Consider the following 27,338-nt stretch of genomic DNA (forward strand, 5'->3'; position numbering starts at 1 on the left):
GGCACCAGTTGGAGAAGGCTGATCTGGATAAACTTTTTTCTTGCCATGGATTGGATCCAGACTAAGTTACTTGTCCTTTATTCCCATTGAAATCAATCATTCTAAAACATGACTTCGTTCAGACCCAACCCCAATCTGAGTTTTCTTACACTTGCTTGAGTCAAACAAGAATGTGAAGCATAGTTGAGGAGATGCATTTCAGACTCCTGTCAGGCACGGAGCAAAATGAACTGGGCATTGCAGAGGAGGGAGATTTGACAGAGGGCTTCTGTTTTCTGCAGAAGTTCTGTGCTCTGTTATGTGTAGCTCCACCCTAAGTTCACCAACAGATGTTCGTTCAAGGCAGAAAGGCGACATAGCAGGCTGGAGTCAGTGCCAATGTTTCTGCTGGTGAATGTACGTGGAAGCATTTCATACCGATCCTCCAGGTCCAATGCGCAGAAAACCAGGGAAGCACCACAACTGAGTGGCAGGACAGAGACTTTGCATGCTGAAGGTCTCAGGTTCAACCCACTGCATGTCCATGAAGATCTAGAAGCTCTTCCACCATCCAAGGCAGACGATGTTGATCTAGATGCATCAATGGTGTCCTTCAGTGTAAGGTACCTTCCTACCAGTAGAGAGGCAGGTCTACCATAGATCCCCAAAAGCTGACTTGACTGTGTGATTTGAATGAATGCTTCCAAAATAGGGGGGGGGGGGAATCTGTGTCAGCATGCTGTTGTTTTAAGGTGTAAAGGTAAAGGTACCCCTGCCCGTACAGGCCAGTCGTGTCTGACTCTAGGGTTGTGCGCCCATCTCACTTAAGAGGCCGGGGGCCAGCGCTGTCCGGAAACACTTCCGGGTCACGTGGCCAGCGTGACGAAGCTGCTCTGGTGAGCCGGCACCAGCGCAGCGCATGGAAACGCCGTTTACCTTCCTGCTATAAAGCGGTACCTATTTATTTACTTGCACTTAGGGGTGCTTTCGAACTGCTAGGTGGGCAGGAGCCGGGACCGAAAGACGAGAGCTTACCCCGCCGCGGGGATTCGAACCGCCGACCATGCGATCGGCAAGCCCTAGGCACTAAGGTTTTACCCACAGCACCACCCGCCTGCAATTTAGGCTCAAGGTCAGAACACATCAAGGGAGGAGGCAGAACTCCTTTTGGGGGCATGACTTCGAATGGGTTTCTTTTAATCCTCAAGTCACCTAGGCAATTGTCAGATGGATCCCCGAAACCTTGAAAGATGATACCTAAATGTTTCCAGCTTACAACTGATGGGAGCAATAATAATTCTGCCTTCTTAAATGCAGACGGGGTGGGGGAGGGAAAAAAACTCTTTGGAATGGGAAGATGATTACAGTCTTTAGCTGCCAAGGGGGGGAAATTACCCACATTTTCCAAATGACAGTTTAAGTGAAACATAGAGCATTGAGTACATAATCTGGAGGGGTGGGTGGGGAGGCAAAAGCAAGTTCCATTTAAAAGAGAGAGAGACTATAGATATATAGATATATGTATAGACATATGTAATGCATACTATTCCAATTGCTCATCAAACTAACTTTACCTGGAGGGGCCGAGTCCCAGAATCAACATGGTTCCCATCTGCTGGTGTGTTCTAGGATGAAATAGCATATTGACCCTGAATCCATACTCAATGTAAAAAGCAATTGTTATTCTGCCACTGTAACACCTTGTTGCCAATGGCGATGTAATTAAAGCAGTGAGGACTCATTTTCCATCCTTATCTCTTAAGCTCGTCTGAATCAGAAATTGTTTGTCTGTGGTAACTGAGGGGGGGAAATGTACCACCAGGCTGTATGTTTATTTATGAATTTGGAAGAGCTTCTTTCTCTCTCTCTCTCTCTCTCTGTGTGTGTGTGTGTGTGTGAACCTGTGTAAAACAGGCTTTCCTTATCCTATATTTTCTACCATTGCACCCATGTGCATGCGGTTTTTCTATCTCTATCTCTCTCTTACATACAGAGGGAGAGGGAGAGCGAGATCCCTATATAAAGATATATGGGCAACCAGCACGGATGCACACTCGCAGTTTAAATTTTTTACTCACCCCCTTTTCTCCTCTATTAAAATTCCGAATGGCTAAGAGGATTTTCTCAATTTAGTCATACTTTTAATCTTCGCTGAAATGAGTGATGACTTCTTATAATAAAAAGTTGACAGGCTTACATTGCGCACCGGTGGATTAGTTTCCCTTGGTGATGAGGTTTTCTTTTGTACGCCGTGTGTCTGTTTGATGGAGGTTTAACAGAAAGCATTTTGGCAGAAATTGGATGCAGCAGGGATCATCTGGAGATGGCTGCTGTTCGATATTAACTGCACACAGTAACTTTTTTTCCCTTCTTCTTCTTAGCACTTCCACCACTAACTCCCCCCCTTCCCTCTTCCTTTGCCAGGTGACAGAAGCAGCCAAAATATAATCTTCCCTCCCCTCCCTTTCTATTCAGAAAATAAAATAAAGGGGGAAAGGAGACGGGTTAATTCAAAGATTAAATTATCCATGCCCATTCCGGGTGAACTTCTTCAAATATATTTATTTTGGAGTATTATTTAATGAAGGCATGGGCAGGACATTCACTGTAGAAAGACATGAAAAACTACACACCTAGGCTTGTGGGTTGTTGTTGTTTTTTGTAACAGCAAATAATACTCTTTGATCTTTTTTCTCCTCTTAATGGTGAATAGGGATGTGTTTTCTTGGGGGGCGGATCTTAAAAAAACCACAAAGTAGAGATCCTTTAGCAGTGTTTCATATTTCCCTTGAGCAAAGCTTCCTACATCACAATTAATTTTGGTTGGGATGTTTTCAATGACCAGAGGTTGTCAACCAAGTATCTCAGTTACATTGTCTAGCAATGTATTAAGTTTCTTTTGCTGACACATAGGTCTATTTCACATATACAAGCGCATCTTCTGAGAACTTGTGTGTGTGTGTGTGTGTGTGTGTGTGTGTGTGTGTGTGTGTGTGTGATTGAGGCACAGGTTGAACTTGTGGGCTAACTCACAATGCCCTTACTTAACCAACCTGACAATTATCTTCCCATAGTTGTGGACTTGGTGTGTGTATGCACGCACACACCCACACACAATTCTCCTGACATATGTTACATGATGCATGATGAGTGGTATTTTGTATACATGATAACGTGATTTTTCACCTTGAAAGATGGAGAGATTACACAAACCGGACCATAAGTAATGTGAGGGATGGGGAACCTGTAGCCTCTCTACATGTTGCAGTACTCCAGATTTCATAAATGTATCACCTTTGTGTGTGGGCCAGCTAATGAGACAAATCAGGATGATTTGGGGTCAGTAGCCACCATCCACAACCTGCCTTAGGCTCCCCAATGAACCTTCATGTTATTCTGTCATTCTGTATACATACTTTACATACTGTTTACATACTTCTATAACTTTATAGCTCTATGTTTCCCTACATATTTCATGTATTTCTAGGTCCACAGTCTTTGCAAGAAGTGAAATTGTCTAAAATGTTGCCTGTTGAGTAGCTCTAGTTTGTGGCTCTTTTTGTTGTTAAAGCACAGCAGTGAATGATCCCCCCCCCATTTAAGCTTCATTTAAGATTTTTTTAAAAAAAACCTACATTGCCCTATTTTAACAACAGCAAAACCAACCCAGAGTTCAACATTTTGGTGTAATTTTTCCTAATATACACATTTTTCAGTGGAGCATTGACCAATATACAATTCTGTAATATTCCTTAATTGAATGCATTTTTGGATGTTATTTTACCTAATATATGCATTTATATGCACATTTTACACACACACATTGTGCACATTTAGTTGGCTGGGGAACTTCATTGCAAAATGTGAATTTTGATGGATTCTTTGCGTTTGCATATTGTTTGAGAAAGCGTGAATTAGCTAAGTTCACCTTTAAATGTGAACTGGATTTCTCCTCCCTCCCTAGTTGTATGGCATGTCCAATTCTATTGCCAACAGAGAAATACTCAGAGCCTGCCAAGTAGTCAAAATGTATGTATGTTCAAAACTTTCATTAAAATGGTCAATAGGTAACAAAACAAAACAAAAAAAGAAATTTAAAAATGGATGCAATGTGCCTATAATAAAGATCAGAAGGGCTTAATGTGCCATTACCTCTGTGTGCACCAAGCAGTGACAATCTTGCCTTCCTTGTCAAGTTTCAAGAACATGCAATCCTTAATTTAAACACTCAAGAGATCTTTGGAGCTTGTCAGTCTAGTTAATCAAGCCCCCTTTTGTCCCTATTTTAAAGAAAATCTGACTTTCTTTAAAGACATTTTTAAAGCACAGCCCTTGATTGCCCAAACAAGTTCTGTTCTAGGGGGATGAAATAATCCAATAACATCTTTTATCTGCTTTTATCTATTTCGTTTGCTTGTGTTTCTGCATGCTTAGATATGACTGAAGCATTGTTCATTCAAAAAAAGGGACTGGAGCCATCAACATTTCTAAGAAGAGCACATCTTTAATTGGGAGAGTAGAGCTTCCATGGCTTAATAGGGAGGAAGGAGACTGAAAGGTATATATATTTTAAAAGCCAGTCCAACTATTGTTATGTAACAAACAAGAAAATATCAATGGTAGCCTTTGCTTCTAACAGTGAGTTGTAGCTCAGATTTTTCAATCTCACATATCCTTCAGTATCTCAAGGACTGGCTCTCCCCATATAAACCATCCCGGACTCTGCATTCCTCATCTGAGGCCCTTCTTCATGTGCCTCCTCCATGTGAGGTTCAGAGGGTGGCAACATGAGAACGGACCTTCTCTGTAGTGGCTCCCCATTTATGGAATGCTCTTCCCAGGGAGGTTCACCTGGCGCCTTCATTACATATCTTTAGGTACCCAGAAAAAATGTTCTTCTTCAATCATGCCTTTGGCTGGTTAATACTCTACAGCCTTTTAAAGGTGTTTGGAGATCCTCCAAGTGTCCCTATTTTCCAATCCTGTATAGGGAAGTCTTCTTTTTTAAATGTTTAATGGAATGGGACATCCCTATTTTCATTGGATAAGTGTGGGGAAGTGGAGGTTATTGTTTTTGGTTTAATTATTTATCTGTGTTATCCTGTGAACCGCCTTGAGATCTTTTGATGAAGGTTGGTATATAAATTTAAGAAATAATATATTCAAATGGAACCTATAATAATAATAATAGTAATAATAATAATTTATACCCCGCCCATCTGACTGGGTTTCCCCAGCCACTTTGGGTGGCTTCCAACATGTCTTCTAAAAGTCTGGTAGTTGTGTTTCTCTTTGACATCTGGTGGGAGGGCATTCCACAGGGTGGGTGCCACTACCGAGAAGGCCCTCTGCCTGGTTCCCTGTAACTTGGCTTCTCGTAGCGAGGGAACTGCCAGAAGGCCCTTGGCACTGGATCTCAGTATCCGGGCAGAACAATGGGGGTGGAGACACTTCTTCAGGTATACTGGACCGAGGCCGTTTAGGGCTTTAAAGGTCAGCAGCAACACTTTGAATTGTGCTCGGAAATATACTGGGAGCCAGTTTAGGTCTTTCAAGGCCGGTGTTATGTGGTCTCGGCAGCTGCTCCCAGTCACCAGTCTAGCTGCCGCATTCTGGATTAGTTGTAGTTTCCGGGTCACCTTCAAAGGTAGCCTCCCATAGAGCACATTGCAGTTTGGGCAATAATCCAATTTTATTTCCATTTCATTGATTCATTAAGCAGCCCACAGGTCAGGGAAGGGAACTTCTGGCCCTGCAGATGGACTACAACTCCTTGAACATTGGCCATTTTTTTTCTGGGGCAGCTGAGACCTGAAGTCCAACAACACTTGGGGAAGGCCATAGGCTCTCCATCCCTGCTAGACTCAATCCATTGAGTGCCAGTGCCACTTTTGTGACATCTGTAATTCGCAGCCAGTGAGATGACACACTGCCACTGGCCCCCTGGCCTTTCCATGGAAAGCTTTGATGGTTTAGGTGTAAGCATAGTAGTAGATGTAGGTAGGTGTGGGCATCTGAGAACAGGATGCTGGAGTAGATGGACCATTGGCCTGAACCTTCAGAGTTCTTCCTAAGTTCTTCTGTGTTCTTCCAGTTGTGTTCCACTGGCAGAATGAGTAAACCAGTGCATGTCAGGGGCATGCGGGGAGCAGGAGCAGAGCCATTGCTTCCTCGACGTGGATCAGGAACTGGTGTGACTATATGTTATCTCTGCAGCAGGTGTTGCCTACAATGGAAGGAATTAAGGAAGAGCCCTCTACATCCCACCCTGCCCATTGGGAAACATCATAGCAGTGGAAGTGGTGGTTGCTTTGCCAGTGGGCCCCACACCTCACCTTAAGTGAATGCCATGGGAGAGAACTTCTATTCAATTCACACTTAAAGGCACAGTTACCCAAATGACACTTTCTAAAACAATACATGAAGTGAAGTGAAGTGCAGCGCAGCAATCCTACAAAATTTCAGAATTTCTCAAATTTTGCAATCCAGTTCTTCAGCCAAGTAACATGCACAGGGATGTTGAATACTGTACTAGGGTGAAGTGTGCATACATCGGTGGAGGTAAAGGTAAAGGGTCCCCTGACCGTTAGGCCCAGTCGCAAACGACTCTGGGGTTGCGGCACTCATCTCTCTTTATTGGCCAAGGGAGCCGGCATACTAACGTAGCCAGCATGACTAACCCACTTCTGGCGAACCAGAGCAGCACACGGAAATGCCATTTACCTTCCTGCCAGAGCGGTACCTATTTATCTACTTGCCCTTTTGATGTGCTTTCGAACTGCTAGGTTGGCAGGAGTCGGTGGAAGTAGCATACAGATATGGATTATATTATGGAAAACACACTAAAATCATCTTTCTTTAGCACTTTAAAAAACAAATCTCAAACTGATGTGGAAATGTGGATAACTGGAAAAATGAGAAAACATTCCTCTTCAACCAGGCTTCGGACTGATTAACATCCCATACCCTTTTAAATGTGTTTGTGGAAGGGGGTGGGGGTTATTGTTTTGTTACTGTTATTGTTTTTATTATGTATTCTATGTTTTTATTTTCTATTTTTATGCTGTTGAAGAACCCTGAGATCTCCGGATGAAGAGCAGTATACAAAGTTAATAATAAAATAAATACATTAATATAAATACATTAGAAAGGATTTATTTTAAAGGCATCGGCAGGAGATCATTGAATACACTGCAGCTTATGAAATATATGAATGTAATGATATAAAAGCAAAATCAACAGCACATTATTCACGAATAGGCTTTGGGGAAGGGGGAAGCAAGGAGAAGTATATGAAAATAATGATTATAGGGGGGAAACAAAAGAGACTATGGATATGCAAGTTAACTTAGGAACAGTTACAGATAGGTAGCTGTGTTGGTCTGCCATAGTCAAAACAAAACAAAATCCTTCCAGTAGCACCTTAAAGACCAACTACGTTAGTTGTTGGTATGAGCTTTTGTGTGCAAGAAGAAGTGTGCATGCACACAAAAGCTCATACCAAGAACTAACTTAGTTGGTCTTTAAGGTGCTACTGGAAGGAATTTTTTTTGTTTTAACTTAGGAACGTTACACTGAGAAACCATATGCAACTTAGCTTTTATGAACAACTATTATGGCATGCAGATGAGACTTACAGCCAGATAGGGGCATATCAGATTTCAGCCCAAGTGTCTCTTGACAGCCCCAAAGCAGCTTTCTAATAGATGTCCTTCATTCCAATGGGATTACTTTTAAGATCTCTGATGGCCTCAAATGCAGACAAACCTGTAAAGGAAAGGACTATCTCGTTAATGTCACGGGTGAAGCATATACAGGGCAACACAGCTGTCCGACTGCACACACAGAGTTATTTGAAGTTTAGGATATTACAGCCTGAAGATTCCTGGTGAGTTTTCCTGACATTTCTCTCTGTAATGCTCACTACTCAGTTTGGCAAATATTACCTTTATATCTGACCTTCGAGCCACCTTTGACTCGACCCGCTTCTCTCCGGAAGTCCACACAAAATGATCTCACTGTAAACAGAGCCTTTTCCTAAGCAAAGTTGGAGGAGACACAACAGCCCAAGTCCTTTTATTCACTCAACCCAAAGAGGAACAATGCAGGTAAAAAAACCCCGCAAATTACCTCGGAACTAACAGGAAGTTGGCATCTTCTTTGGTTGCTGTCGGTTCCCACCAAAATGTTGCCTAAAGTGAAATTTAGAACCGACTTGATTTGGGGGCTCCATCCTTGAATGAACTTCTCCTGATGAACTTCAAAGGAAGCCAAGCGATATTTTGTAATGAAGCAAAATGTCGCAGCTAAGTTCAAGGTATCCTTCAACAGTTTTTACCAGAATTCAAAATAGTTTTGAGAAGATCGGCAAAAATTCTCATAGGGTGGGGAAGATATTAAAGCAGCATTTGTTATTGCTGAGTAGTCTTTATCAGAGTTCAACCACAGGTCACACCTGTATTAGGCTGTTCAAAGCACAAATAGGAGATAGAGGAGAAACTACAGTTTTAGGGAGATTCAGATTATCCCCTGTGGGCTGAAAGGAAGTATGAGGGGGCTCAAAGGTTTGCATGTTCTAACCCAGGCTTCCTCAAACTCAGCCCTCCAGCTGTTTTGGGACTACAGTTCCCATCATCCCTGACTACTGGTCCTGCTAGCTAGGGATCTTGGGAGTTGTAGGCCAAAAACATCTGGAGTGCTGAGGTTGAGGAACCCTCTTCTAACCCATGCAGGGCCCTCTCTCATATATGTCAATGACTGCTGACCACTGCCCCATGTGGTGAGCCATGCAACTGCAGCTTCTCAGGGAAGAATCTTCCAGACGTGGTGTGATTCTGCCCACCCAGGTTGGTTGTTGTTTCCTCCTGAAGTACATAAAGATTTCATTTTACAGCTTCCCTTTGCTCACGTAATGTGGTCTACCTTGACTTTAGTGCATCTTACATCTCTGTGCTTGCTCCTTACTCTCAGAAGTGAAATCGGAATGCATGAGAACGATTGCAGTCTTAAAATAGTAACATCCATGATGCAGTGCAACTTCAAATGAAATGTTTGTGTGAAAACTTGGAGATCTTCTGCTTCATGTAAGGAACTGACAAATGGACAGACAGGCAACTGCTGCCCACCAACATTTGAACTGGCAGCTTGGTTTTCTGCTGATATGCCCTGCTCAAGAGAAGAAGAAGAAGAAGAAGAAGAAGAAGAAGAAGAAGAAGAAGAAGAAGAAGAAGAAGAAGAAGAAGAATTTGATTTTAATATCTCGCTTTATCACTACCCAAAGGAGTCTCAAAGTGGCTAACATTCTCCTTTCCCTTCCTCCCCCACAACAAACACTCTGTGAGGTGAGTGGGGCTGAGAGACTTCAGAGAAGTGTGACTAGCCCAAGATCACCCAGCAGCTGCATGTGGAGGAGCGGAGACGCAAACCCGGTTCACCAGATTACGAGTCTGTCGCTCTTAACCACTACACCACACTGGCTCACAAGCCAGCAGAACCACAAAGTAGAATCCAGTGAGTTTTTGCACGTGTCATTACGCTCGTAGGAAATGTGTTGAAAGAAGTGCCGCTTAGCACTGTGGTTTGTAATTTCCTTACCTGAATACATGTGCCCCTTGCAAGCGAGATTTTGTCGACAGGAATAAAAATGTTCTCCAAAAGATGTTGGGCAACCAACAACTGAAAAGAATGAAGAACAAACCATTCTGAATCACCTTGCACAGATCTATTTGCACCTGCTCTCAAAGTCACTGGATAAAAGTCACTTAGAGGGATGCCTGCAATGTGTCATTGGCTGCCGTTTCCAGTGTCACTTTGGCCACAAGAACCCAGGAGTTTATTAGATAGAAAAGACTGAGAGATGAAAAACGGGCAGTAATGGAGCTTGTTTAGCTCCTGCCTTTCATTTCCCATTGGACATGCACTTTGTAAGAGATGGTGGCTGCCAACTCAGCAAGGGAAAGGTGAGTTGTTTGTTTGTTTTAAATTTAAAGCTAGTTGTGGGCTGCTCCTCCACCCATTCCACTAGAGAAGATTTTCCTAAAACGAAAGAGGTCACCGCCGCCACCCCACACACATTGCACAACTCCTCTGTTTGGGGAGGAATCAGTTTGCCTTATCTTAGTCTCATCCAAAGGGGATTCCAGTACACTGAAGCCTTCTATCAGAATTTGGTAGATAGGAGCTAAGCAAGATATCTTATATCTAGCTCAGCATTGTTCACTTTGACTGGCAATGGCTCTCCAGGGTTTCAGGCAATGAAAATGAAAGAAAAGGCTCATCCCTCAGTCTCCTCAAAAATAAGGCAACTGCAGCAAAAAAAACCCCACAACAACCCCAAACCTGCACCCCACCTGAAAAGTATCATGAAGAGGAGGCGACACAAATGATCTGGAAACCAAGCCTTTGGAATGGTTGTGGGAGTTGGTTATGTTGAGCCTGGATAAGAGAAGATGAGAGGAGATATGATAGTCGTCTTCAAATATCTCAAGAGCTGTCACATGGAAGATGGAGCAAGCTGGTTTTATTCTGCTCCTGAGAGCAGGACCTGAACCAGTGGCTTCAAATTGCAGTAAGCTGATCACCGAAGAATTGATGCTTTTGAATTATGGTGCTGAAGGAAGCTCTTGAGAGTCCCATGGACGGCAAGAAGATCAAACCTATCCATTCTTAAGGAAATCAGCCCTGAGTGCTCACTGGAAGGACATATCCTGAAGCTGAGGCTCCAATACTTTGGCCACCTCATGAGAAGAGAAGACTCCCTGGAAAAGACCCTGATGTTGGGAAAGATGGAGGGCACAAGGAGAAGGGGACGACAGAGGACGAGATGGTGGGACAATGTTCTCGAAGCTACCAGCATGAGTTTGACCAAACTGCGGGAGGCAGTGGAAGACAGGAGTGCCTGGCGTGCTCTAGTCCATGGGGTCACGAAGAGTCGGACACGACTAAACGACTAAACAACAACAAGAACTTACTGATGGTGAGAGGTGTTCAACCATGTAATAGTCTACGTCAGAAACTGGTGGACTCCCCTTCACTGGAGATTTTTTAAAACAGAAGTTGGATGGCCACCTGCCAGGGATTCTTTAGCTGTGATTTCTGCACTGCAGGGATTTGGACTAGATGACCTTTTTGGTCCCTTCCAACTCTATATAATACAAAACATTTTATGGAGGGAACAACCCATTGCTGCCTGTAATGCAGAACTAAAATGAAACGGCAGAGTACCTGGGTGCTGACTCAACGGCTTCTGGTATGGCAAGCCAATACACTACACCACCCATGAGCATTTAACCAAAATTTCTATCCTTTCATTTCTCATTAACTGCTGGAGGATGGTGGGGTTGTTGTTTTTAGTGGGAAGACATTTTGGGCAATTCCTCATACTGAGCATATTTGTCTATCTCAGGGGTAGTCAACCTTTTTATACCTACCGCCCACTAATGCATCTTTCTTGATGGTAAAATTTCCTTACCACCCACCAGTGCTGGATGGAAAGAGGATTCAGCTTGTGCTGTAGAACCCCCTACCGCCCACCTAGAATCCTGAAATGCCCACTAGTGGGCGGTAGGGACAAGGCTGACAACATATCTAGTCCAATTTTGCCTACCCTGGTTAGCAGAATCTCTCCAAGACGTTGGGGGTCTTGTCTAGAGATGCCAGGAACTGACTCAATTACCTTCACTGTGTAAAGTAGATGCTTTTCTGCTCAGCTATGACCCTTTCTCCGATTTTCATCTTCAGTTCAACTGTTTCCCTTTACTTTCTTTGGAGGAAAAGAAATCCTCATTAAAATACATTTGTCTTTTCTCCACGCTTTCCAAATTTCTGGAAATTCTGCATCTCAGTGATGACTTGAAGACCAGTAGAAGTTAGTGTATTAATGCTAATGGGATACTGCCCCAACATCCACAGCCTGCCCTCTTCCTGCCCTCACCTGCCTGTCCTCTTACTTACAACTGGCCCAGAAGGTAGCAGCGGTGGTCAGATTCCTCCTCCTTAATCTCAGAGCATGGAGTTCTAGAATCAATTGGCTCTGCCTGCCATTGACTCTGGCTCCCCCTACTGTTAGCCTCCCTGCCTTCTGCCCTAGTAAAGGTAAAGGGACCCCTGACCATTAGGTCCAGTCGTGACCGACTCTGGGGTTGTGGCGCTCATCTCGCTTTACTGGCCGAGGGAGCCAGCGTACAGTTTCCGGGCTATGTGGCCAGCATGACTAAGCCGCTTCTGGTGAACCAGAGCAGCGCACGGAAATGCCGTTTACCTTCCTGCCAGAGTGGTACCTATTTATCTACTTGCACTTTGATGTGCTTTTGAACTGCTAGGTTGGCAGGAGCAGGGACCGAGCAACGGGAGCTCACCCCATTGCGGGGATTCAAACCGCCGACCTTCTGATCGGCAAGTCCTAGGCTCTGTGGTTTAACCCACAGCGCCACCCGCGTCCCTCTGCCTTCTGCCCTACCAGCCCCAATAAGCACCAGCCACCACTACTAAGGGCATTATTGCAAGTTGACTCCAATAGTAACAGAAAACTGACTCTGAGCCACATCGCAGCATTATTTATTCCTCTCCTCCTAGTTATACTATAAACATATCCCACTTCTTTCATACTTAGCCACCTGTGCACACGCACACACACTTTATTGGTGCCAGAAGGTTTGGATGCATGCTTTTAAAGATCTTTAAAGTTTCCTGCTGATAGGCAAAGGCTCCCTTGGCACTTTTAAGTAATACAGGAACACAGAAACGCCTCATAATGTGATCCCACACCCACCCAGCCCGATGACAGAATCAAGGTTAATTGCATGTGGTTTGAGGAAGACCCATGGTTGGAGAGAAGAGGAGGGGAGGAGAAATGCCTCATTATATTTTAAATTGACAAGGATCTTTTTTTTAACAGGCAGAGGGGGCAGCTGGATTGCATGAGCTGTGCTGAAAATATTGAGGAAGGGGACACTTCTGAAGTCTGATTCAGCATTGCTGTAGTTTCTCATCTGGGCCTAAACTCTGTAGTAGAACAAGCAATGCTGGGGGAAAGACTGGGTATTTGCCGGGAACCCAAGATAGGCAGAGCCACACACAATCACCACCCGGCTGCCTTAACAATGTTCTTATTCCGACTTTGCACAGAGTTCTAACAAAATCAGGCGCAATCAAACAGAATTTCCAGTTTACATAACCTATCTCTCCCCTACTCAAGGTACAACTTGGCCAGAGACTCAAAATGGACCTTGAGGGTCATAGAATATATATTTCCAATTATTAAAAAAAAAGTACTACATGGTATAATGTATTCATTTTAGTTTGGGCTAATGAAACACAGGAGCACTGCCAGGAATTGTAGGAGGATGAAGAGGGAGAAATTGCTGTTCCCCTCTTATTTCATCATCTCAGGGGTTTTCACACATTGCAGTCAATGACTGTAAAAAATCTGTGTACGCAAATGGCTGATCTGTGCAAATGAACAAGTGTACAGTCTTTTGTATGAACACTCACATTTGGGTAGATGCCAAGTGTGAATGTACAATGTGTGAACATTGCTCTCCTTTGTCCCTCCCTACAGTCTACAGCTCTCCATTTACTCTTGCTTACCCCATCTCACTGGAGAGCCAATGTGGTGTAGTGGTTAAGAGCGGTAGACTCGTAATCTGGGGAACCGGGTTCGCTTCCCCGCTCCTCCACATGCAGCTGCTGGGTGACCTTGGGCTAGTCGTACTTCTCTGAAGTCTCTCAGCTTCACTCACCTCACAGAGTGTTTGTTGTGGGGAAGGAAGGGAAAGGAGAATGTTAGCCGCTTTGAGACTCCTTCGGGTAGTGATAAAGCGAGATATCAAATCCAAACTCTTCTTCTCCTACTGTACCACATCTTCCTGCTCCCAACTCCCCCTCTGCCACCCCATCTCCCCCATCATTTTGCTGCTCCTCCTTTCTCCCACCAGAGGTTCCCATCCTGCATCTTCTGCTCATCCCGTCCAGCTCTGTCTTCTCCCACCTCCTGAACTCCCTTGCTCCACCTTGTCTTGTCTCGCCTTCTTCCAGCTCCCTCCTCACCTCCTGTTGTGGAAGGAAAATAGAACTTAATCAGCAAAGATGGGAGTTGATGCCAGACTCTTAAGCCAGCCTTGTTGGGTGGGATAGAAGGGGTGCAGCTCAGTGGGGCAACATCTGCTTTACATGTAGAAGAACCCAAGTTCAATCCCGGGCATCTCCAGGTACAGCTTGTCTGAAATCCTGGAAGATCACTGCCAGTTAGTGCAGAAATATGGAAGCCCCTGAGAACACCCACTGTAGTTCAAAGGCCCCTCAACACCTGGAACTGGCCTTGCATGGAAAAGAGAGCCAGTGTAGTGTAGTGGTTAAGAGCAGTGGACTTGTAATCTGGCGAACCGGGTTCGCATCTCCACTCCTTCACATGCAGCTGCTGAGTGACCTTGGGCTAGTCATACTTCTCTGAAGTCTCTCAGCCTCACTCACCTCACAGGTGTTTGTTGTGGGGGAGGAAGGGAAAAGAGATTGTTAGTCGCTTTGAGACTCCTTAAAAGGTAAAGGGACCCCTGACCATTAGGTCCAGTCGTGACCGACTCTGGGGTTGCAGCGCTCATCTCGCTTTATTAGCTGAGGGAGCCAGTGTACAGCTTCCGGGTCATGTGGCCAGCATGGCTAAGCCGCTTCTGTCAAACCAGAGCAGTGCACGGAAACGCCGTTTACCTTCCTGCCGTAGTGGTACCTATTTATCTACTTGCACTTTGACGTGCTTTCGAACTGCTAGGTGAGCAGGAGCAGGGACCGAGCAACAGGAGCTCACCCCGTCATGGGGATTCGAACCACCGACCTTCTGATCGGCAAGTCCTAGGCTCTGTGGTTTAACCCACTACCTTAGGGGAGTGCTAAAGCAGGATATCAAATCCAAACTCCTCCTCTTCTTCTTCTATCATGTTGATTGCAGGTGGCAAGGCCACAAAGGGCTTGAAATATAAGATTCCCTCTCCTGTAAAGCTTCCTGCACACATCACACCACAAGAGCAAGATCTGTCCTGGAGGTTTGGTGGAGCCTTTGGAAAAGGGCGGGAGGCAGTGCAGGACTGCTTCCGAAGGAAACTCCAAATAGGATTTTGATCCGTTTTCTACTGATGAGAGGTGCCACTGGATTAGTAAAGGATAGGGCTATCGACGGCTCTGTTCTCCTTCCCATGTCAGAGGCAATATACCTCTAAACACCACTTGTTGGGGATCACAATTTAGGGCTTGGGGTCATGGGTTGAAGCTTTAGATTGGGCAAAAGATTCCTGTGTTGCATGAGGTTGGACTACATGACCCTTGTGGTCCCTTCGAACTCTACTCTATCTCAGGAGTCCAGTCCCCAGCTTGATACCACAGTGAGCGTTGTTATTGGGAAAGGATGGTTTATTGTCAAAACAAACAGATAGCTCCGGACGTTCTCAACACAGCCTCCGCCATCATCAATCAAGATGACCCTTCTGAAGTCTGCTTCCCGCGAGACCAAGAAGCAACTGAACTTTTGCTTCATACGTCTTTTGTTTTGCTTCCTATCTTGCAGCCCTCCCATTCGTCGAGACCTCGGAATGAGTGGGTCAGCTCCCTCCTCTTCCCCATTCTCTGCGAGGCTGCCTCTTAACTCTTTCCAGCCTGTTATTGCTTCCAGCGAGCTTTGACTGCATTCTAGCTTGTTCTCCACCATTCCCTTATTGGGGGGGGGGGGAATTCCAAGGGGTGGGGCAGTTGGCACTAGCCAGTGCTCATCCTGCATGGCAGTTAACCCTCTGTGTTCCTGACTGCTTTCTTCATTTGGCAGCAACCCTTCCCTGGGAGCTGGCTGCAAACCTACCCTGGGCGCTGGCTCATTCATGACATTCTACTTCACTGTCAGAACAGGATGCTGGTCTTAGATGTTTTTACCAGGGGGCGCCCTGTCAATGGAGGGTCACCAATCTGACACAAGCCCAGCTGTTTGTGCTGAATGTGGAAAGAGAAAGGAAGCAAACAAAAAGTGGGTTTCAGCACTGATTTCTCCACTCAGGGCTGCCTGGAAAGGGAGGCACACAGGTTCTACCTATAAAAGCTGCCTGCCAAGAACCGCCAAAGGCCAGCTGTGCCAATGAGCCCTTACCAGTGCAGAAAAAAGACCTTCCAATGTTCACGCAACATCCCTGTGGTAATAAAGAGAAGGCCGTTTTGCAGCACGGCGGCATGTAAGACAGCATTGTCAGCTATAGTTTATTTAAAGAGCGAGGCCTGGAACAGGAAAATAATGACTTTAATAAAATTTACTATTGACTTCGTAGGCTAAAATCTTACTGTCATCGGGAACCAGGAAGGGGGGGAGGGGAACCCCTACATCGAAGCCCTTCACTTAAATATATTCCTTTAATATTTCAAAGCAAGTTGTGGTGCTTCCTTCTTCTCTTTTTAATATACTTGCTTCTTCAAAAAAAGATTCTGTAGTGGGGTGGAAATTAGTATTTTTAATAGAAAGCTGGAATTGCTTACATAAGGGAAAAGCCGGTAATGACCTATGACACTGTCTGTAGAAAAGCAACATTTGAAGGAACTGCAAAAGCAGTTAATCCAATTCCTTGAAAAGCTGCAGAAAGCAATGTCACCAATGAATGATTTATAAATTACCGAATGTCCTTCTCATCTGGCGGATATCTTTTAATCTTAGACTGTAGTGTGTTTTTTTTCTCGGAGTGAACTCCAAAGAGCCTGCTGGGGAGATAGACAGAATTTGCGAAAAACTACATTAACAAGGTTAGGGTCGTGTTGGAGATTTCGGTGGGGAACAGGAACTCCTTCGGCAGCACCCGGGGGGGAGGGGTGGGCAGGGAGGAGCAGACTACATATAACATAATTTTATTTTCCAGCCAATTTGATTAAATGCTCTCTAGATTGCTGACCGCGCGTGAAAGAGGTCAAGCCCGAAATATATGAAAAAAGGCAGAAAGCTTCTCTCTCTTTTAAATGCGTAGTTAAAAGAAACTGCGCTTTAAAAAAGAAAAACTTAAGTTTTCTAACAACGTACGACAGTTCAATTTAGAGGTGAAACCTTTTAATAAAAGCTCGTGAAATGAATGCTTCAGTTTATGAACTCTGTTTGTGTTTCCCAGTGGAGTGCTTAGCATCATGAAGTCAACGATTTCATTCTTTACCACAGCTGAGCAACATCAAGGAGAGTCCGGGGCTTTGTACTTGAAAATATCTAGTTTACCCTCTCCCTCCCTAAATATATATAGGGAAATCTGAATTCTGAATTAATATGTTTTCCTCTTTATTTATTTATTTTTTTAAAATATGCTGTTGTGCACAAATTTACATTGCACATAATTAATTAAAACTGAACAAGCCTATTCCATGGGGGATTTTAATGCAGACTCCAGGGTCCAGAAACAGTATTGTGAGTGCAATCAGTTAAGGTCTTACCCGAAAACAGGGCATTTTCTTTTCTGAGAAAATGCAGCAAAAACTCAAATATATTTGGTGGGTTGAATTTGACTGATTCACACAAGAAGATTTGTTTTTGATTAGGGTGAGATTTAACCAAAGAATACAGGACTTTGAGTTGCTCTGTAAATTAAAATGGTTGCCTACCTACCACTGTCACCACCAGGGTCCACCAAAAGGGGGCCCATCAGAGTACAGTGGTACCTTGGTTCTCATACGCCTTGGTTCCCAAACACCGAAAACCCGGAAGTAAGTGTTCTGGTTTTCAAACATTTTTTGGAAACCGAACATCCGATGCAGCTGTTGGCTATTGTTTCTGGGCCTCCTGCACCAATCAGAAGCTGCGCCTTGGTTTTCAAACATTTCAGAAGTCAAACGGACTTCTGGAATGGATTCAGAAGTCATTTCAGAAGTCAAACGGACTTCTGGAATGGATTCAGAAGTCAAACAGACTTCTGGAATGGATTAAGTTTGGTGCTTTTGTTTCTGCTATCTATTTTGCATTTTTGTTTTTGAGGCTTTTTCAGTTAATTTGTTTTTGTGACTATGTGGATGATAATCTACAATACTGTCTTATTTATTTTATAGTTCAGTCCATTGATTATTGCTTTCATTTTATGGATCAATGGTCTCGTTAGATAGTAAAATTCATGTTAAATTGCTGTTTTTGGGGTTGTTTTTAAAAGTCTGGAACGGATTAATCCGTTTTGCATTACTTTCTATGGGAAAACATGCCTTGGTTTTGGAACACTTTGGTTTTGGAACGGACTTCCGGAATGGATTAAGTTTGAGAACCAAGTTAACTCTGCTACGGGCCTCCTTAAAATCCGAAGCCATCCTATTTTGGAGTGTATAGTTTAGGCAGATCAGAGAATTGTTTCTCTGTAAGGAATGTGAATACAAAATAAATTCCTTCCAGTAGCACCTTAAAGACCAACTAAGTTAGTTCTTACCAAGAACTAACTTAGTTGGTCTATACCAAGAACTAACTTAGTTGGTCTTTAAGGTGCTACTGGAAGGAAATTTTTTTGTTTTGACTATGGCAGACCAACACAGCTACCTATCTGTAACAGGAATGTGAATGTTCTCAATGCAGAATTAAATTCTCTTTTAATTGTGGAGTGCATAGCGGCCTGTCTCTAATAATAATAATAATAATATAATAATAATAATTTATTATTTATACCCCGCCCATCTGGCTGGGTTTCCCCAGCCATTCTGGGCGGCTTCCAACAGAACACTAAAATACAATAACCTATTAAACATTAAAAGCTTCCCTAAACAGGGCTGCCTTCAGATGTCTTCTAAAAGTTTGGTAGTTATTTTTCTCTTTGACATCTGGTGGGAGGGTGTTCCACAGGGCGGGTGCCACTACCGAGAAGGTCCTCTGCCTGGTTCCTTGTAACTTGGCTTCTCACAGCGAGGGAACCGCCAGAAGGCCATTGGCACTGGACCTCAGTGTCTGGGCAGAACGATGGAGGTGGAGACGCTCCTTCAGCTATACTGGACCGAGGCCATTTAGGGCTTTAAAGGCCAGTACCAACACTTTGAATTGTGCTTGGAAACGTACTGGGAGCCAGTGTAGGTCTTTCAAGACCTGTGTTATTTTCTCAATTGATAATTATCAGTATTTTTAATATTGTTTATTTCCTATGGGCGGCTTCTCTGGGTGGCTTCCAACAAAATTACAAGAAACAACAACATTAAACATTAAAAGCTTCCTGAAACAGGGCTGCCTTCAGAAGCCTACAAAAAATAATACAGCTGTTACCTCTTTGACATCTGACGGGACAGCATTCCACAGGGTGGGTGTGACAACCACAAAGCCCTTCTGCCTGCTTCCCTGTAGTTTCACTCCTCTCAGTGAGGGAACCGCCAAAAGGCCCTCGGAGCCAGTGGCAGAGCATATGCCCATGCTACCTAGGGCAGGCGTGTTCCCAAGGGGCGCAAAGGGTGCCCTCCCAGGCATGGGATAGCTGTGCACGTACCCATCAATCTCTCTTCCTTCATCTCCCCTTCCCACTCGCCTGCCTCCTTCCTGTCCTCTCCCCTGCCTACCTGCCTCCTCCAGCCGGGAGCACAGGACAACGACGCACCACCCGCCCGTGACTCCTACACCTACAGCCAGCCATCAGGGGAAGGGGGGAGCTGCTGTGCTGCACTCCCAGCTGGAGGAGGCAGGCAGGAAGGGGAGAGGAAGGGGAAGGAGGCAGGCAAGTGGGAAGGGGAGAGGAAGGAACCAGCAAAGCGGCGCGGCAGCTCCCCCTTCCCCTGATGGTTCACAATAGGCATGGGGGTCCGGGTCACGGGTGGGCAGCACACCGAATGTTGCCCCCACTCAGGGCTGACACCCGGAGCAGTGTGCCCCCCCTGCACCCATCTTCCTCTGTCAGTGCTTGGAGCTGGACCTCAGTGTCCGAGCAGAACGATGGGGGTGGAGATGCTCCTTCAGGTATAGAAGGCCGAGGCTTCAAAGGTCAACACCAACATTTTTTTTGTTATTTTTTTAAAGAAATATTTATTAAAGTTTTACAAAAGCATGAATACAAAAGCCCATAAAAAAGGAAATACATGAAAAAAATACATGAAAAAGGAAAAATGGTAATAAAAAATACAACATATAAAAGACAAAGAAAAATATAAAAAGTTAAAAACAAATCCGTTTTTCATAACTTTAAACTCCTTTGCTTATTTCTTTGACCTCCTCACACCTCCCCTTTTTGTATTCCCATTTGCATAATCAAATCAGCAAATCCTTGCCTTCTTTCATTTATCTTAACTCTATATCTTAACATATTATAACTCTATATTTCCATCCATTATCAATTCATTTTTGCATATTCTTAGTAGCTTTGTTGCTAATACCCCTTATTTTCACTCCAACATCATTTTAACATTCATTAATTTTACAGTGTTTCTGCAAATAGTCTTTAAATTTCATCCAGTCTTCTTCCACCAACTCTTCTCCCAGGTCTCGGATTCTGCCAGTCATTTCCGCCAATTCCATATAGTCCATCACCTTCATCTGCCACTCTTCCAGGGTGGGTAGATCTTGTGTCTTCCAATACTTTGCAATAAGTATTCTTGCTGCTGTTGTTGCATACATGAAAAAAAGCTCTATCCTTCTTTGGCACCAATTGGCCAACTATGCCCAGGAGGAAGGCCTCTGGTTTCCAACACCAACATTTTGAACTGCTCTCAGAAATATACAGTGGTACCTTGGGTTACAAACGCTTCAGGTTGCATATGGTACAGGTTACAGATTCCGCTAACCCAGAAACAATACCTCGGGTTAAGAACTTTGCTTCAGGATGAGAACAGAAATTGTGTGGCAGTGGCGTGGTGGCAGTGGGAGGCCCCATTAGCTAAAACGGTGTCTCAGGTTAAGAACAGTTTCAGCTTAAGAACGGACCTCCAGAACGAATTAAGTTCTTAACCTGAGGTACCACTGTACTGAAAACCAGTGTAGATCCTTTACGGCCAGTGTTATATGGTCCCAGCAGCTGCTCCCAGTCACTGGTCTAACTCATGTAAACAACCATGGCCGGGGCCTTGCCGAGACAGGCAGAAGCCTGGGCCAGGTAGATAATGTGCCACCCCTTTTTTTACCCTTTTTAAAAATAAATAAGTATATAAATAATTTTCACAAAAGTTAAGCTGACAAATAATTTTATTTCAAGGCTTGACCCATATCTGCATATAAAGACAAAATGGAAAATATAGACATACAATAGTGCCTTTTAAAAATACATAGGGAATTTATGCTGACTGAGGCCCCCTTTGGAATCGGAGGCCCGGGCCAAGTGGTCCATATGCCCCCCCCCTCTGTCTAGGCCTGACCATGGCTTCCCCCAAAGATTCCTGGCAATTGTGTGCTGAGATTTGTTAGGAGAGCCCATATTCCCTTCCCAGTGCTACAATTCCCAGAGTTCCCTGGGGAGAGAGATTGTTAAACCCATCTGGGAACTGTGAGGGGAATGGGGGCATCCTTCAACCTCCACCCAGTTCTCAGCATGGCTCAGGGGAAGCCATCACTCTTAAAATGGCTTTAAATGTATGACACAAGTGTGACCACTGTGATGCATGCTTCCCTTCTCCTGCTCCACAATGGAAGTGTGAGAATATCAAGTTATGGATGGGGGAGGGAGAGGACTTGGGATACTGTTCTTGGCAGTAATCCCATACCTTTGCAGCATTTTGGTCCATGGTCTGAAGTTGCCTCATGCACATAAGGACATAAAAACTGGCCAATGGGCCATGTAGTCCCACACCCTGTTCTCACAGTGGCTGAAGAGTTGATGTATAGTGTTTCCATCATCAGAAATGCTTAAACTTTGTAGAATGAAAAGAAAACTGGGAACCGGTTTCACAAATCAAGGTCATTTCTGGGTTCAGATTTATTTCCAAGGCAAATGGGGAAATGAGGCCCTCAGATTTGCGACTCATCAACCCCTAACAAAATCCTTTTTAAACTTTTTTTAAAAAAAAAAAACCACACGCACGCACACACAAATATATCTATTTATGTATATGGATTTATATAATGCGAGCTGAGAACACTGATTCATTAAATTGCTCCCTGGGGCCCTCAAAACTTCAGTCATCTTGTTATACGCTCAAGGGACACATGAGGGGGCAGGGAGGGGGAAAGCAAACATTTCTGAGAAGGCTGTTTTTCCAACGTTTAAGGGTCGGGTTTGTTCTGTGCTATGCCCATTATCGTTCTGTTACTTCGTGCTCAGAGGTTTGATAAAGAAATTAGCGCACAGAGCTACAACGTAAACATATCACCTTTGTTGCCTCTGGAATACTGAAGAATTGCTGCATAGCAAAAGCTCATTGATAAGGTATGTAAATACCATTAGGCTATTTCCAGCTTGGAGCTGTGTAACCCCATTTTAGAGCAGAGGAAGGGATAGAAAAGAGTTACGCTTGTGTGTATCTCCTCACAAGAAGACCTTGGGGAAAGGAGTTGATCCAGGAAGGGTATGTTCTGACAACCACACTTGCTCCAAAATCCAAAGTAGTAGTTGCGTTGTTGTTGCCGATCAGAAGGTTGGTGGTTTCGAATCCCCACAACGGAGTGAGCTCCCATTACTCTGTCCCAACTACTGCGAACCTAGCAGTTCGAAAGCACACCAGTGCAAGTAAATAAATAGGTACCACTGTGGCAGGAAGATAAACGGTGTTTCCTTGCGCTCTGGTTTCCGTCAAGGTGTTCCACTGCACCAGAAGCGGTTTAGTCATGCTGGCCACATGACCCGGAAAGCTGTCTCTGGACAAACATTGGCTCCCTCAGCCTGAAAGTGAGATGAGCGCACAACCCCATAGTTGCCTTTGACTGGACCTAACCATCCAGGGGTCCTTTACCTTAACTTTACCTATTATTATTATTATTATTATTATTATTATTATTATTATTATTAGTTTACACCATTTCTACACCACTTAACATATTAAAAGTATCCCTGAGTGGCGTGCAAAAAACTGAAGCTGCAACAGCCAACTTAAACAAAAATATCACAAAAAATATACAGTTACATTTAAAAGTGTTACATTAATACAAAGTCAATAACATATATCAATCAATATCCATTCATTTTCCTTCTGCACACCCTTCCTCTCAGCCTCGGGACTCTCACACAAGGTCCAAACAAATGCTTTTTTAAAGTTTTTCATTTATATTTTTCAAATTTATACATTTCATTAGTTTTACAATCAATTTAACATTTCCAGATTTTGACTTCCTTCCCCCTCTTTCTGCGGTTCCTTAAATTAATTTTTCTTTAAAAAAAAAAATCTTCTCCGTATCCAAGTTCATTTAACTTGCTCATTTATTTATCTATTGTAAATATATACTCTTATAAAACAGCAGGTTATTACATTAATCCTGCTAATGATTTTATCTGTAAATACAATTTATCTGTAAATATTCAATAAACCATTTCCATTCTTTTATAAAAAGTTTGCTATCTTGATTTCTTATTCTCTTGGTAAGTTTCACCATTTCTGCATATTCCATGAGTTTTTGTATCTATTCTTCCTTTTCTGGGACTTCTGCTTCTTTCCACTTGGGGGCAAGTAACATTCTTGCTGCTGTAGTAGCATACATAAATAAATTTTCATTACAATTTAAGTAGTCCTATCCCTATAATTCCCAAAAGAAAAGCTTCTGGGGTGTGTGGGGTTGTTTTTTTTAATTAAAGTTATTTTAAACATCCTTTTCAATTCATTATATATCATTTCCCAAACAAACTCTGAGCTTGCCCACAGTGAGAAAAGATCCTGGAAACAGAAAACATCACCCTAATCTCTCACTCTAGACTGGTTTTTTGGGGCAGGCCCAAGGTGGATGGTGCTTCCTCTCGCTGCTCACAGCTGTGTCCAATTCAGCTGCATTCTCCTAACCTAGTTCCAGGTGCGGCAGGTTTGTTGTGCCCGCAGGCCTAAAATGGTTGGTGGCTCTTGGGTTAGATGGTACTGAGCTCCATGGACCAATGGTCTGACTTGGTATAATGTAGCTTCACCCAGTTCCTTTCCCACATCATTGTTGCTGCATCATTTTTTTGTGCCACCAGTTATTATGGATGCTGCTGCAGCAGCTGTCTCCTTCATAACCGGCTAGTAAATTTGAAATAAGTCATTCCACTCGTGTTTTACGGTCTCATTGTCCAAACTTTAATGCTTACACTTATTTGCCTGCTGCTTAAAAAGGAAAGGAAAGCAGGTAATTCCAGCAATTTGAGATCTTATTTCCCTTTGTATCCATCCGTCAGAAAATAAAAATTGTACCCCAGGTTCCATCAAAGTTACGTTGCGGCGCTCAGAAGTGTGTAACTCAGAAACAGAATAAGCTGTTTTAAGGAGTTATTGACGCCAACATTAAATTTACAATTATTCATAAAAAGAAAGCCATTTGAAGAATTCCCCATGCTGAGCATATACAAAATAGTTTGCCACGCATAAGAAGTTTCGTTTATTAATAGCTTGCTCGCTCTTTTCCCAGTATCTCATTCCAACAAAGTAAACTTCCTCCTCCAAGGGGACAAAGCATCAAAAGGATGCTGCATATCCTGGAAGTTTATTCACCATCGTAAAAACAAAACAAAATATAATTTAATAAAATGAAACCATTGCTAAGGGCAAGAACAGCAGTGCTGTTACTGTCCTAAATATAGGACAAAGGAAACCTGAGACCCACATGGGATGGCAGTAATTTCTGTGCATCATTTAATTTATGTTATTTTGTTTGGGGCAACATCTTTATTGGGCCAACCTAAATGTTACCCCCCCCAAAAAAAAGAAGTTACAAGCTTTTGAGTGGTCCAGAACTATCTAGCATCTTTCATGGGACACCAAACTAGAACCACCATTGGCGGTTTTTAAAGAGCCATCAAGACAGTCTCTTTACTCCAATCTTTAGCAAACTAATTCCACCAGGGTTGAAAAGTTTGTATGGTGGCCAGATTGCCACAATTTGTGTGCTTTGTTAACTGCAGTGGGGTACATGGGGTGTTAGGGGAGGGGTAGTACCTCTTGTGGGGGACACGTCGTGCTCCTTCTGGGGTGGCCTGTCCACCTTTGGTCGCCACCGTGCACTCAGCTCTCACCTGTGCTTCCTAGAAGCTGTCAGCTTGCGACAGCAGCTAAACCCCAGGAAATTTCTTCAACTGGCCAGCTAAACTAGGTTGAGGCTAGCCTATGGGTCTCAAACCCCCAGTGAGTTAGGGACTTTCCCTGCATACAAAGAAGGGCTCCAGCTGAGCAGATGAGACCAATCATGGATCCAGTGGTCAAGAAGACAGTTTCTGAATGTGTCATAGAGGGAAGTGAGGAACAGATGGGGCTTGGCAACATGGGAAGGTAGCTCATCTAGGAGAAGGAAAAAATAAAGAAAAATGACAAAGGCAAGGGGCCTTGGTGGGCCCTAAGAGAGAGTGCCTGAGTGTGCTGTGATGCCCCTACACCCCATTCAGGATCTTGTGTATTCTGACTGGGAGCAGCCTTCATTTTTTAAAAACTGAAAATGTCCTGGATTGAATCCATGATTTTTGGCATGCAGAGTATTTGCTCTATGGCTCCTTCCTGATATCTTTATAAGGTACCTGTGATCTGTGACCACAGCTCCCATAATCGCTGGCCACTGGCCATGTTGACTGGAGCTGATAGGAGCTGCAGTCCAGCAACATCTGGAGGACCACAAGTTCCCCACCCTCTGTGGTCCAGCTGTGTGCCATCAATATGGTGTGTCCCTTTCCTAATGAGAGTTTGCGTTTCTAATCGCTACAAACTGAAGTCAGGTGGATCTTCAGCATCAATTTGGGGTGGAGTTCAGCATACCACTAAGGATGTTATACCACCAACACAAGCAACTTCTGCTTGGCAGATGAAAGAATCACCTCTTTCCTTCTCTCATGTGCTGTTTTTGGAAGTTTTCCTGACCCTACTGAGCAGATTTGGGGGAAGGAGAAGGGGGCTGGAGAGAAACGAAAGCCCCATTTCACTAGTGAGACTTCTTGTGCTGGCTTTCACAAGTGCAACAAGTTAGTCAAAATCCAACCCTTGGATTCTTGAGTCTGATGATGATGATGATGATTACTCCAATTCTGGCCAGCCATTCCAGGGATTGCCTAATATTTCAGTATTCTCCAACAGAATTCCCTCCCCTTTCCCCCAATCTCGTTATTCAAATGATGGAGCCAAGGAATAAATTATTGTGGCACAAGTTGTTTTTTATAAAAAAAAATTCAGCACAAAAAGTGCATTTGTTTTTCTTTTTTCTCATTAAAGTCTTGTTCCTTGCCTGGTAACAAAGGAACAAAAACAAAAGAGTGATGGTAATGATGCAATGCCTTAATAGTCACAACACACACACACACACCCTTATATTACTGGAAATATTAGGCCCAGTTCTTCCCCCACTAAAATGTATGGCAGATATTACATGCAAGAGATGAAGTAAGGTGGGTCAGAAAAAGCATATCATTTGACAATGAGCAGTTGAATAATAGTCGTTTAGTCGTCTTAGTCGTGTCCGACTCCCCGCGACCCCATGAATCCAAGCATGCCTTGGAAATTTCCTCACAGAGCTTCTCCTTTTTAATGTCCCTGGAGTTTTCATGGCAAAAATACTGGAGTGGTTTGCCAGTTCCTTCTCCAGGTGGATCACATTTAGTCTAAATTCTCGGCTATGACCTGTCTGTCTTGGGTGGCCCTGCATGGCATAGCTCATAGCTTCTCTGAGTTATTCAAGCCCCCTTCGCCACGACAAGGCAGTGATCCATGAAGAGGAGTTGAATAATAACCACTTGTAATAACCATGTTCTTATACCAAGGATCACTTGACTATAATATATTTGCAACAAAATCCTATGTGTGTTTACACTAAATTCCATGAAGTTGAGTGAGAAGGACTCACAGGTGGATATGTCCAGGACCACAGCATTGCAGTCCAACCCTACCCAGGCTTCCTCAGATGTAAACCCCACTGTGTCTGCAGGAATTCCAGTTAAGCATGCATAAGATTACAGCGCTAAGCCAGTATGGTCTGGTGGTTCAAGTGTCAGATTCAAATCCCCATAAGACGCTGCAGCTCACTGGGTAAGCTAGGGCCAGTCAGCATCTTTCAGCCTAACCTACTTCACAGGGTTCTTGCGCACCTCCGCAAGCTTCTTGAAGAAAAGGTGGGGTAGAAATGATTTTAAAAGTTGGCTGCAATCCCATTTATCTGGGGGGGTTAGCCCCAACAGAGAGTGGGGCACACGTCCGAGTCCATGCATAGGACTGAACCTAGCAAACCCAATTTCCTCTACGGCTACACGTTTTCAAAGGAGCTTTGCCACAGCTGGAAGGTACTCCAAGGGTCATCTAGTCCAATGCAGGAACCAACAACCAAAACTGTATAC

At 43.8% G+C, this 27,338-nt stretch overlaps 2 long non-coding RNA genes across 6 annotated transcripts in view; one reads left to right on the plus strand and one right to left on the minus strand.

Moving 5' to 3' along the window:
* The window catches only part of LOC310826361, a 683,860-nt gene that overhangs the window by 248,809 nt on the left and 407,713 nt on the right, over nucleotides 1-27,338 (plus strand). The window lies entirely within an intron of this gene.
* The window catches only part of LOC310826278, an 89,592-nt gene continuing 69,794 nt past the window's right edge, over nucleotides 7,541-27,338 (minus strand). For 2 of the 5 annotated variants that reach the window (XR_014555664.1, XR_014555666.1), the window contains exons 3-4: nucleotides 9,574-9,654; nucleotides 7,541-7,746 (exon numbers count right to left, since the gene is read on the minus strand). This is a non-coding gene — a long non-coding RNA (uncharacterized lncRNA). Of the gene's footprint in view, nucleotides 7,747-9,573; nucleotides 9,655-10,328; nucleotides 10,414-23,511; nucleotides 23,530-27,338 lie in introns of those variants that run through there. The other 3 variants (XR_014555667.1, XR_014555665.1, XR_014555668.1) reach the window with 3 other exon arrangements.

This window comes from Podarcis gaigeae, assembly GCF_964106915.1.
Source record: "Podarcis gaigeae genome assembly, chromosome: 10".
NCBI lineage: Eukaryota > Metazoa > Chordata > Lepidosauria > Squamata > Lacertidae > Podarcis > Podarcis gaigeae.